General features: G+C 29.0%; 1 protein-coding gene and 1 long non-coding RNA gene across 5 annotated transcripts in view; one reads left to right on the forward strand and one right to left on the reverse strand.

Moving 5' to 3' along the window:
- LOC100205548 (protein turtle) overlaps positions 1–12,785 on the reverse strand; it is a 54,288-nt gene extending 41,503 nt beyond the window's left edge. The window contains exons 1-2 of one of the 4 annotated variants that reach the window (XM_065788044.1): positions 881–944; positions 564–803 (exon numbers count right to left, since the gene is read on the reverse strand). The gene's annotated coding sequence lies outside the window, so the exon portion shown is untranslated. Of the gene's footprint in view, positions 1–563; positions 945–3,395; positions 3,443–12,656 lie in introns of those variants that run through there. The other 3 variants (XM_065788045.1, XM_065788046.1, XM_065788043.1) reach the window with 3 other exon arrangements.
- LOC136075315 (uncharacterized) lies at positions 2,239–6,753 on the forward strand. Its single transcript, XR_010635829.1, has 2 exons — positions 2,239–2,364; positions 6,101–6,753. It is a non-coding gene; the product is annotated as an uncharacterized LOC136075315 (long non-coding RNA).
- Positions 12,786–13,334: the final 549 nt, after the last annotated feature.

The raw sequence follows: 13,334 nt of genomic DNA on the forward strand, positions 1-13,334 counted from the left end.
ACTGTTACCCATGTCTATATTGCCTTTATCAGTCAACTGATTACAAAATAATTATTTTTCACGGCTAAAATAAAACCTAATGTGTGTCCTTATTTTAAACATAAAAAAACAACTTTTTTTATTGCTTATACTTGTTAGAAATCAACCGAACTTTCATGAGCAAAGTCTAAATTCCTTTTTTAAACTTAATTTTAACTACAAAACCGAAAAATTTACTCGTTGCTTTCTTATATAGTGTGTCATAGCTACACATATGTTAAACTACATTTGAAAAGTTTTCTCGAGTTAACTATTCAGTTAATGTAACCTTTTTCGCTGCTTTTAAAGTTAGTTTGTTCACTAATAGAGCTAATCAAACTGCAGTTAACCCACCAATTAACGCTGTTATTGCACAATGCGTGAAATATTATTTGTTTATATCATTATACAAAGTTACTTGTTGGCCTAAAAACCATTGAAAATTTGGGTAACAGAAAACATTTAATAAACTTATTCCAGGTTTTACACTTTATGAAACTAAAGTAAGAACATAAAATTATTAAGTTCAAGAAAAATAATCATACCTCTTTATATACCATTATAACTTTAAAAATTTTTTTTTTTTTGCGTTACAAACGCGATATATAAAAGATGACAGCAACACTTCTCAAATTTCAATTCTTGCGTTAAATATTGACAATCATTTGTTTGTACGTTTTTAAATTAATTATATTTACGTTTGTACGTTTTTAAATTAATTCAATAATATATTGCCTCAAGAACTAGTTAGTGTACTATATAGAGAGCCCAAATCTCCTGAACCCCTAAATTTACAAACGGTTTATTTAAAAATTAATTATTCGCATGTATTCAGTTCCATTTAATGTTAATTTTCAATTACCTATAATTAGTTACATCTTTGCGACTTAAGTCGTAAGGGTATGAATATAAGCGAGTGAAAACATAAAAAATCTCATTCGTTTTTGCTTTAATAAATATCATTGAAATGAATCAAACAGCAAATTAATCATTTAAATCTTTCTAAATAAGTAAAAATATACAGCAACACTCCATGAGCATTTCTTCTGCAATGTTGCCAATTATACTTTTATATTTTAAAAAGTAACAAATTATGAACATTTTACGTATACAATAAAAAATAATTTTGCAAAATAACGTGAAAAGATTTTCAAGAAAAAAAAACAATCGACATTTTGCGAAATTTTCATAAATTTTTAATGTAAGTTTGTGCTACCTAATTTAAATAAAAAAATCTTTTTCCATTAATATTTGATAAAACTAATCTATGTAACCAACTATCGTAAATGATCATTTTGGATTCATTATTGATAATCAATTTTTTTAGATAAATTATAATAAATTAAATAAAATTTTATTGATTGTAATAGTGTAACAAAGAACTGTGGGTGAAAATCCTTGTGGGTGGAAATCCTAGTGGGTGGAAATCTATTGTATCATTTATATCTTCTTGTCAGTTGTTTTTTTTCAGATTAAAGAACGAAGAAAAAAGTGGTGCTCGAACTTCAAGAACTTACAAAACCTTATTAAATGCAGCGATTAAAAAAATCGATGGTTAGATTTCTGGCTCAACAAAGGAGTTCGTGATGTCGGCTCTAGCTCTATGCAACATTGGTAGGGAACGAGGCCTTAAATTCCTCGCTAAATGGGCGTTTTTTTTTTGGAGATAAGTATTTTAAAGATGATGAAAAGAAGATATTTGCGACTAATTTTAGTTTTTTAGTCTAGTTATATCTAATAAAGTAAAAGATTACTTTTAGGGGTAGTCAGGTAGTCAGGTAGTCAGATAGTCAGACAGCCGGGTAGTTAGGTAGTCAGGTAGTCATGTACTCCTAAATCTTTGAGGGTAGTCAGAATTAAGATTATTTCAATATTACACGATGCGACAAAATTTAACGAAAAGTTTAAACTAATGATTATGTTTGTAAATGCAATTTGATACAAAAAAATTATTCTTCTAGATGAAAAAAAGTTGTATTTGATGCCAGCTGGAAAATATAAAATATTGTGTGTTTTTTTTGTTAAAAACTCATTGTCCTAACTTAGTTTTCTGAGTTCCTTTATCTCCTGTTTGTTTACTGATCTTACTATATTAAAGTTTTTTTTGTTTATTATTCTTTGTTATTTTGTTTGTTGAATACTTTTGGTATTCAGCAAACAAATTTAACAGCGATAAATTTGTTGAATAAATATCAAGTATATTTATATCCAGAACTTTATGATAGTATTGTATGTTGTAAGTTTCATGTAATTGCCGTTAACAACCTATGCTCAACAGATGATCAATACCCATTGCTGTTAAAACAATACCGATTGCTATGGTAACTGAATACTTATTCATGGATGGTAATATGTTAAATAATAAATTATTTAATAATAATAAATTTATATAAAATTTATAATATAATAATGAGAATTTGTAATTTTAGTCAATATAAAAACTTTTAAATTTTGAACTTTTAGTTTAAATAATGGTTTATAATATAATAATTACATTATATAAAATATTTTAAATATTTTATATAACATTATTTGGAATACAAGCATGACAAAGATTTACAAAATTATATTTTGTATTAGTTCCCAGCCAGCATATTTGGTTTACTTTCTGAATTAAACTACTATAAACACGTGTTTGTCACGATCCTGGCGTAAATCAAAAATACGTTGATTTCACAGGTTTTACTGGTGTTTTATGAGGTTTTAATGTCAACTTTAAAACTCTGCGTGTTTTTATAACTGGTTTCACATTCGTTACGCAAAATCAGTATAGTACGGTACTTTCTGTAATAGCGAAACCATTAATAGGAACTTAATATTCTAATTGGAGTTTGGGTAAATAGTAATAATTAATTTCACAGAATTAAGACCCTATTGACGCATGTTTTTTTGTTGTTTTTGTGTGTGTGTGTGTGTGTGTGTGTGTGTGTGTGTGTGTGTGTGTGTGTGTGTGTGTGTGTGTGTGTGTGTGTGTGTGTGTGTGTGTGTGTGTGTGTGTGTGTGTGTGTGGAAGGGGGGGGGGTTAAATATGCAGCAGAAACCACGCGTAACTTTTTACGGAGTTATACTGGGACATAAATAGTGATATAAGTATAATTAATATATATCTTTAATGGGCTAGTAATGAGTAATTTAGGGTGCGTTCGGTATTTTTTGTTGAAGATGGTTTAATCTATTACTACTAAATTAAATGCTGAAGGATATAGAAATTTGTTGGAGGATTATTTAAATGAAACTTCATGAAAATTTGTTAACTTGAATTTTATCTTCCAGCAAGATAATGCTACAACTCACAGAGCATAGTCATATATTATGTTTTTTATTTGCATTATGTTAATTTTTCAATATATCTATATATTATAACCAAACATGTTTACCTTTTAAGATTTCAATGATAAGATCCTTATAATCTTTTTTCGAAAACCTAGCAATATATCATTAATACGCTCAATTACATATTTTGTAAAAGTCTTCTATGTTATTATGTATCATAACTTATATAACTGTGCATCACAACTAATATTTTAAACTGAAAAAAAATATCTTAAGGCGTTACCTGTAAGCAGAGCCGCATTTAGAGGGGTACAACGGGTACAATTGTACCGGGCAGCAAATATTTGGGGGGAGGGGGCTGAATAATTAAGAGGAGCGGAAGTAAAGAGGTACAAAGTGTTTAATGATAATCATGAAAAGAAAAACAAATAATTTAATCACTTAAAATCTTTTTAACCTTAAATATAACGCGCATGTTATAATATTACTTATTATTAATAATGAATTGATTTCTAAAGAATATTAATTTATTATAATATGAGTCATGGCCTACTTTATTTATACGGCCGGATATTTTGCATTTTGAAGAAAAAAATAAAAGGCCAGTTTTTAAAATCGCAATGTTTCAAAAACTTAATACGTTTTGAACATTTTCTAAATTATTTTACTTTCTAAATTTAAAAAGTCCACTAAAGTAGTATATATTCCATAATTTTAGATAATAAACGAACATTTCTTAAGAAATAAATAAATAAAAAGAGTCTTTATTTTAAAATTTAGAATTAGTAAAAACAATGTAAGAAACAAGAACAGTCATAAAAAATATTAAAATATTTTTCTTTTTTCATTAAAAAATAAAATAATTATATTATAAATAATTTATTAAACTTTCTCAAATTTTCTCTTTTAAAAGATTTTACATGATCAACAGCTACTTCGCTGGTAGAGATAATTTTTTTATTATTAAGAAAAATGTTGATAACAATTCTTCCAGCAAGTTTTATCCCAGTTTTCTCATGCATAGGACAAGAAAAAGTCTGAATAGAGTCATAGAAGTGGTTTAAAAAAATATTCTAAAGCTTGTCGTGCACGTAAATTAAATTTCTTTATTTTGAAAATTTCTTTTTTTAAATCCATTAAAGTTAAAATCTGGAAATAAAAATCTTTTGCAATTTAACAAATTATTTCTTTTTTTTTTAATAAGTTGTATAACATCAAAACAAAGGTAAATTTTTTTTAGATTGTAAATAAAAAACAAATCTTCGGCTTGTTGATTCAATGCACTAAGAATTTTTTTAAAACAAGAAACATTAGAGGAATGGTTGTCACACGCAATAACTCGAACATTAAATTCACATTCAGTTAAGATACAAAGACATTCAAAAATTTCTTCTTTCAACTATTCAGCATTGATTGTTTTTTCAGGAGACGTTTTAATCACATATGGAATATTTTGTTTCAGGCCAACTATCATAAAACAAACTATTCCTTTATACATATCTCCAGACTCATCTCTACCAATCATCTCTCCAGCAAAATACTCCTCACATTTTTGCAAGTACATTTCATCAAAAATCAAGCATATGTCTTGAGATATCTTACCCTCTAATTTTAAACGTTTTGCACAACATAGAGCATCAATATTTCCACTAGTTATTTTTTTAAGTAATGATAATGATGGTAAAGGCAATTCTTCACGCAAAATTTGGTATGACTGCATAGAAGTATATCGTAATATCAGTGAATACTTTATAATATTGGCTGAATAAATAGGTTTTTTCATAAGTATTCAATTTGCTGTAATTCAGTCAATACAGATGAAAATTGTTCGGCTTGTGATTTAATGTAGATAGGAAAATTATAAAGCATACTTTTACAAGATAAACGACAATCTCTTCCTTGATGAAACCACTGAGCTTCAGTGGTCACAAAGGTTCACCTCTGCCATTGCCTCAGTCTGAGGCGATGGCAGAGGTGAACCTTTGTGAAATAATTTAACATGCATCTCATTGTTTACACAAATGCACTCTGTAACTTCTGGAATACTATGACTCAATTTATAAAAAATTACATGATCATGATACTTCAAGAATGAAAAACCATCTGGAGCAAGACTTTCAGTAATATGGTCAAAGCTACTAATCAAATCATTCAATAAAAACTGTTCATATTGATCTGGCTGAAATATTCTTTTAGTTGGTGATTTTCTTAATGTATTAGAAGATTTTATAAATTGTGGTGAACCTTCTTCTGTCAAATTTGTGCAATCAAAAATAGTTGGAATAGGCTTTAGTTTTTTTATTAATCTAAAACGTTGATTCGTGTTACCTTTCTTAAAATATTTTTTTTCAAAGTGTTTGATGCATATAACGGAAGTATTAGTAGGTGTCAATCTTTTCTATTTACAAATTTAATCCAATTTTTTTTTAACTTTACAGTTTTTGGAAACCAAAATACTACTGTAGATACTTCACCATAATTATGATAATTTAAACGACAATTTACAACGCAACATTTGTTAACCATCTTTTTGAACTTCCAAAGCTGCTTCTTTAAAAACACTTTTTGAGAAAACTGGCCTTCTATTTTTTTCTTCAAAATGCAAAATATCCGGCCGTATAAATAAAGTAGGCCATGTATGAGTTATAATTTTTATAATTTAATTTACAGGATGTTCCGAAATGGTTGACCCCATTTCGTTGCCCAATAATTTTGACAAATTTTTATTGGAATGACCTCAAATTTTCACAGCTCGCATAGAAACGTTTCAATTTTATGTGTGTAACGTTTGGCATTTCTATCTTTTCAGGTTAAGAAATGCTGCTCACTTCAAAAGAAGAGGCATTTTGCGTGTTAGAGTATGCTTGGACTCAGTCACCAAAAACAGTGCAGCGTGCTTTCTTCACAAAAATTGCAGAGAAGGTAACAACTACAAAACAAATTAGGACTTGGCACCAAATATTTCAAGAAAAGGGCTGCTTATGCATACCTAATTTTCTTCGAAGGAAATGTGAACGGAGATGTTTATCTTCAAATGCTTCAAAATTGGCTAATTGATCAACTCATAGAAAATGAAGACGAAAGTTTCATTTTTATGCAGGATGAGGTTTCACCTCACTGGAAGCTCACTGTACGAGCCTACTTCAATGAGGTTCTGCCAGAAAGATGGATTGGTCGAGATACTGAAGAAGATGATTTGCCTCTGAAATGGCCACCATGATCACCCGACCTTTCTCCGTGTGACTTTTTCCTCTGTTGTTATGTGAAAGGACTAGTCTTCGTTCCTCTTCTTCCAGCTAACATTGAAGAACTGAAACAGAGAATTACAGCTGCACTGGAAACTGTTACCGAAGACATGCTACAGCGAGTTTGGCACGAGCTCGAATACCGACTCGACGTTTGCAGAGACACAGTTGGCGTTCATGTTGTACATTAATGAATATATGTCATAGAACCAACAAATATTTGTACTTTTCTTTGTTACTTTAAGCAATAAAACTTATGACCTACAACATAAAGTATTTTCCGAGATATGGGTATTTAGAATGGGGTCAACCATTTCAGAACACCCTGTATTACAATATGAGTTGTAATTTATATAACCATATAGTATAATTTATCTTTTGACAAGATAGCAAATGATGAAAATGAGAATTAGCTTGTTGTAAAGCAAAAGGAATAAAACCTTTAACTCGTCTTTATTTTTATCAGTACTTTTGTGTACAAGTGCTGCAAAGCATTTTAGGTACAAGTTTTTGTGTACAAGTGCTGCATTTTAGGTACAAGCATTTTGTGTACAAGTGCTGCAAAGATTTCATTTAATTAGCAAAAAATTATAGTCTGTAAACATTGACATAAGTATTGTAGCAGAGCTGTATGATTCGCTAATTGTTTGTCTAATTGATTTTCGTTCTGATGAAACATATAAATATTTTAAATTATCTGCAATTAAAAAATGTGAAAAGAATTTGAAAATAAAATATGATTAAAAAGAGCAAAGTTCAGCGAAAATTAACTGAAAATACAAATAAAAAACGCTTTTAAAGTTTATAGATGCTACAATTCTTTGGATAAGCCGATATCTGAACTAGAAAAAAGAAAACAATCTTATAATAGCCTACTTAAAAATATAAATTGTTTTTCCAATTGACATCATTGTCAACAGCTGAAGTCTACAAGAGTGTCAATATACTTCAAAAAGAGTATCATACTAGGGATAGATATTATACTGATCTCGGACTCTCTTTTTCTATTGAATAACTTCATTTTAGAGGTCATCTAAAAATCATTGGTACTGATGCTCCCAAAACAATTGAACAAATGTGTACGTTTATAGAATAAAATAATTTTACAAGTATTTATTCATAAGTAGAAATAGCACTAAGAATTTGATTATATACACTTAAAAATAATTGTTCTACAGAACGTTTGTTTTCAACATTGAAAAAATTACATAAACCTTGTTCTGGAAGAGAAAGTTAATAGCTTAGCACGAGTATAGAAGCAGATATAACATCCAAAGAAGTTTACAACGATATAAACGAAGAGTTTTTTTACAAAAAATATAAAAGTGTTAATATGAGTTTTAGTTCAACAAATTTGTTTAATGCATTTTTATTTTTATTTGAGTTGATGCAATAATACTTTTAAATATTTATAAACTTTTAAATATTTTGAGTACTAGAGTTGTTTTAATATTATTATTAATAGTAGAATGAAGTGTTCATAATTTTTTTTTGTTTTATTAATTTATTCCTGTTTTATAAAATTTTATAGTAATTTTATTAAAGAGTTTTTTTTTATAATTTCACGGGGTGGGGAGAGGAACAATACCTTTAAAATATCTCCCTAGTATACGTCCCACTATGAAGCGAAAAGCTCAAAAAGTGGCCATAAGTGGAATTTTTTTTATACACCATTTTCATTAATTTTTTTTTACAACTTATTAGAAAAAATATCAAATGATAAGAAAAATATACATTTTGGTTCTCTCATGTCTACTATCCTAGTCAGAGAAGCATTTTTTCCTACCTAGTAGAAGGTAAAAAAAATTCACTAAAATTCGACAAATTTTTATACTTTTCTAACTTTTATTTTTTTTTACTCATTTAGACGATTTTTTAATTTTTTTTTATCATAAAGCTTTATTTAGGCATTCTTTTATCTTTTTCAAAAGTAAAAAGCTTAAAATATTGAATATAACTTTTGCAAAATGAGTAATTAAAACATTAGGTGAAAATATAAATTTTCCGATAAATATTGTTTTTGAAAATAGTATATCTCAAAAGTTCCGCAGAGTTCCACCCTAAAATACCTTTTTTATACTATGGGATGTTATCATGGATAACTAAAAAAAAAAATCAGCTGCCCCAAATTGCCCGAAATAGATTTATGGGCATAAGTATAAAAAATAAAAACCTGTGTAAAATATTCCCCCCATAAATATAATAATCATTGTAAAATATTCATCTGTGTAAAATATTTCCAGAAAATTTGGAAATTTTAGAAACATCTGCCGAATGTTATGTTAAGTCAATGATGAACCACACTTTATCAAGAATTATAAACATATCTAATACAGAGTTTCTAGATGGATCGGAAACAACTGGAAAATTCTATATGAAAACTGGAATGGATAGAGCCTCATCTCAAAGTATTTTTTTTTTTTTTTTTTTTTAAGGTTCCCCAAGAAGTTCTAATGGTCTTGTCACAGAGCACCGTGGAAGCGCATTTAACCAGGAAGTTCACGCCTCCTTCCCTACCGTGACGCGAAAATATATCCAGAGCTCGTTTCGAACCTGGATCTCCTGCTTATAAAGCAAGTGCTCTAATCACTGCGCCACGGCCGCGGCGTGTATTTACAATCAAAGGTTTGATGACACAGATCTTTTAACAGGAGTTGAAAACGAAAAATCCTTGTTCCAAACTGCAATTGTTCCGTTGAAACTGGAAATAGGGGCCATCACTGTATGGTCAAACCCAATGCCTTCAAGCCCCCACTTTTGCAGGCCTCTTCACCTGCAATACCAAAAAGGAAACAAAAGAGTCAACAAGAGCTGGAGAATTAGATGTTAGGAAGCAAATAGAAAGTCTTCAAGATTTTGAACTTGAAATCCCCTTCTCTAACCAGAAAGCAAAAAAAAAAAAAAAATTGAGATAACCATGTTGGACGGCAAGGTAGTGAATGCTATAAAAGATACAAACTCAACTCAATCATGCAATGTTTGTTCTGCCGAGCCTAGTGAAATGAACAAGCTGGATATAATTAGAGAAAAAGTTTGCAATAAGCAAGCTATAGCTTTAGGATTATCCACACTGCACTGTTGGATACGAATTTTTGAATTCATTCTACACTTGGGATATAAAATGGATATTAAAATATACCAGTCCCGATCTTCAGAAGATAAATTATCTTTAAAATCTTGAAAAAAAGAAATCAAAAGAAAGTTTAGAGAGGTGTTAGGCTTAGTAGTTGATACTCCTAAGCAGGAATTTGGAAATACAAATAAAGGAAACACTGCAAGGAAGGCATTTCTAGCAGCAGAATCTTTCTCTGAAATAACAGGAGTTAGTTTGGACATCATTTTAAAACTAAAAAACATATTGAATGCCGTTTGCAGTGGATTTCACCTGAACTTGGATGCTTTTAAAGCATACTGTTATAAAACTTCAGAGCTGATAGTGGAAACCTATCCTTGGTACATTATGCCACCTACACTTCATAAGGTTCTGGAACATGGATTTTTAATTGCTGAGCATTTGGATATTCCCATTGGAGCGTATTCGGAGGAGGCTCAGGAAGCACAAAATAAGGTCATATGAAATGCAAGACTCAATCACACATGCAAAATATCTAGAATTAATACGATGCAGAACCAATTCCATTATTTACTAATAAGAAGCGACCCTGTCATCTCTTTGATTGCTTTCAGGAACCCCAAGACATCTTCTGGTCCTAACCTTGATCCTGACGTACAGGACCTCCTCAGAGGAGATGAATAGTTATTTTTTTTCTTAATAAATGTTATCTTTTCAAGTTTAAACTTTTTCATGTAAAAATTCACTTATCTGTATATATAATCAGGAATTACATATTAATGCTTAATAAATAAGGTAAATATTTTTTTTTACTTAGAAAATATTTTTAGAATAATTTCTAGAATCTAAAAATTAAAAAAAATTGCATTGAAAATTCAAGGGAGGAGGGGAGGGAAGAAGGGGGTAAGGGGAGGGTCTACAACTTGAAAAGTTTTTAATTACCCACTTTTTAAGTTTGTTTTTGATTTGGAACAATAATTTAATAAAAACGTTTATTACTTTACAACATTTTGAGTTTTGGCAGCTTTTTGATCATTTCGCTTCACTGTGCGTCCTAGAGGGAGAGGCGGTGAACAATTTAATTTGTACCGGACGCCAAGATCCTAAATGCGGTAATTGCACATTTTAAATGCGCCAAAATCTTAAATGCGCTAAGATCTTAAATGAAAAAGCCTACCCAAAGTAACCATAAATTAACAAATTTTGAAAGATCTTAGCGTGTTAATGGCGATTCTGCTAATAAGACAAATAACAGTGATGAAACCATTTTGATCATTAATGATGCTTTTGTTGCCGTGACGATGAAATTTATCTATGAAAATCCTCGTTCGCATTCACTTAAAAAAATGAGGGGAAAAAGTTTTTCAAAAGACAACTACAAGTTTTTTGGTTCACTTGAATAACCAGATTTAGAAAAAAAAGGCGGAGAGCTGGAGTTGAGTTTAAGTTTTTTTTAAGTCAGAGATAGATAGTGTTATTGTAAAATTGTTTTATTGTAAAAGGATAATCTTGAAAAAATAAAAATGCATTTTTGATTGAGTAAGTTTAACTCAAATACAGTTTTTATTAATTGAGTAAACTAGAATATAAAAAATTAAGAGATAAAAAACTCTAGTACATCCACTTTTGGCGCGGTAAGGAATATGGTGTTTGATAGATGTTTGTTTTGATGGATAGTGGTCTCTGGTAATGAGGCACAATAAAGATGTTTTGATTTGCAAATATTTGCATTAGGTTTTTCATAAATTCTTATTTAATCAAGAAAAAGGAATTATGGGAAATGTGAAAGTAACACAAGTCTTGAGCCATAAACAAAAACGTTTTTAAATGATAACTAAGTATTTAGTAGATAAAAATTCTTAAAATTTTTTGTAGTCTTGTTGTTTAAGTTAAATTTAAAAAATTACGCACTGATCTTTATTAAAAACCACACGCTGTGATGTTTCATTTTGCCAGTTAGCATTGCAATGTTTAACTGCGATGTAAAAAACTGAACAAACATTAGTTAAAGGAGCAAGCTAAAGGATAAAGTTTGTGTGAAAAAGTTAAATAAACGGTGACTTAATGGCAGGATTAGAACACAATTTTTTGATTTCTGTTTTGCAACTGGCCTTTAACAATTTTTTTCTTTGCTTTATTTTTTCTCTTTTCATTATGCTAGTTTTATATAAATTAACCATGTTGATAGTTATAAAACTACTATATGTGTCTATCAAATATATATTGTAACAATATCACTAGCTTAAAAGAAACGATATGTAGCTATCAAATAGCTTTCGATTTGTCATTATGTTGTATTTATCTAAATACCTACAATCTATAGCTATTGATATTTCGTAGTAAAAAAGCTACAAAGCTGAGATATATTGCAATCAACAAACTACCGGTTTTTTGTTATGTTGTAGCTAGCTTCAATGCTACGATATGTAGTTGACGGTATATCGTAGTAATATGTATATACGACGGTATATCGTAGTAATATCGATAGCTACAAAACTGTGTTATCTAGACAGCGATATATCTTATTAAAATCGAAGTATTATAAGTCCAATTATTATCATAAATATGTTAGATCTAATACCAATACATCAAAATTGAACTTCTTATAATGTAAACAATTTAAAAATTACGTGAAAAAAGAAAGATCATTTCCCATCGGGCCTCTAGTCTCAAATTAAAGCTTTATCACACAATTTACTAGTTTTCTTATTATTTTAAAAAGATGAGCGTTATTTGAGACAAAGGAACTTTGTCTCAAACAACGCTCGCTTGTCTCAAATAACACTCCCTTGTCTTATAAAAACGCTCCTTTGTCTCAAAATAACTCTACCTTGTGTCAAAACAGCTCTCCCTTTTCTCAAAACGTCTGGTTAATCTTATAACATTGTTTTATGAAACAAGTAATGAGATTTTTTGAGTTCGAAAACATAATTTATATATTAAAAAATACAAAAACGATTTCAATCACAGTTGACAGCATACCTACATAGGCATACTGAGTCTTAACATGGTACAAAATTTTAACAAAAATTAAAAATAAAATTTACCCGTTAGTTGCAAATTTTTTAACAGTTAAGGAAATGTAAATTACTTCCTTACCAAACACTATTCATTACACATACAGTTTTATTTTACTTTTTATTCAAGAGAGTGTCATAGAAAAACGTATTGTAACTATTATTTTTAGAAGTAAATGGTTTATTTAAGCAAATTTCAATTTTTGATTAATAAATCATAAAACTCGTCTCCACTTAATTTGAAGTCAAATTGATAAAATATGTATCATTTTAAACCGTAACCTTTTCAGAGTTCAATGAGGTAATGTATACTCTGTAAAGTTTATTTAAACTTTTCTTCTCAATTGACGTTTTTCTAATGTTATAATATATTATTCATAAACTAAACGAAGAAAATTTTTTTTTAATATTGATAATAAAGTGTACATAAAAACCAAATAATTTTGGGTTGTCAAATCACCAATCAAAATTACTTAAAACCTTTAAAACTATTCGTACATTTTTTACATTACTATTTTGTGCATTTCATCTTTTTAAGATAATAAGAAAATTTGTAAATTGTGTGAAATCAGAAAAAAAAACTTTAAAATCAGTTTTGTGACAACAAATAAAACATTTAGACTTCGATGAAAAGGTACCATGTACTCAAAAGTTGGAAAATATTAAAATTTCGAAAAAGATCATTGTTTTATAACAAACATTTTCAAA

Source organism: Hydra vulgaris, chromosome 01 (assembly GCF_038396675.1).
Source record: "Hydra vulgaris chromosome 01, alternate assembly HydraT2T_AEP".
NCBI lineage: Eukaryota > Metazoa > Cnidaria > Hydrozoa > Anthoathecata > Hydridae > Hydra > Hydra vulgaris.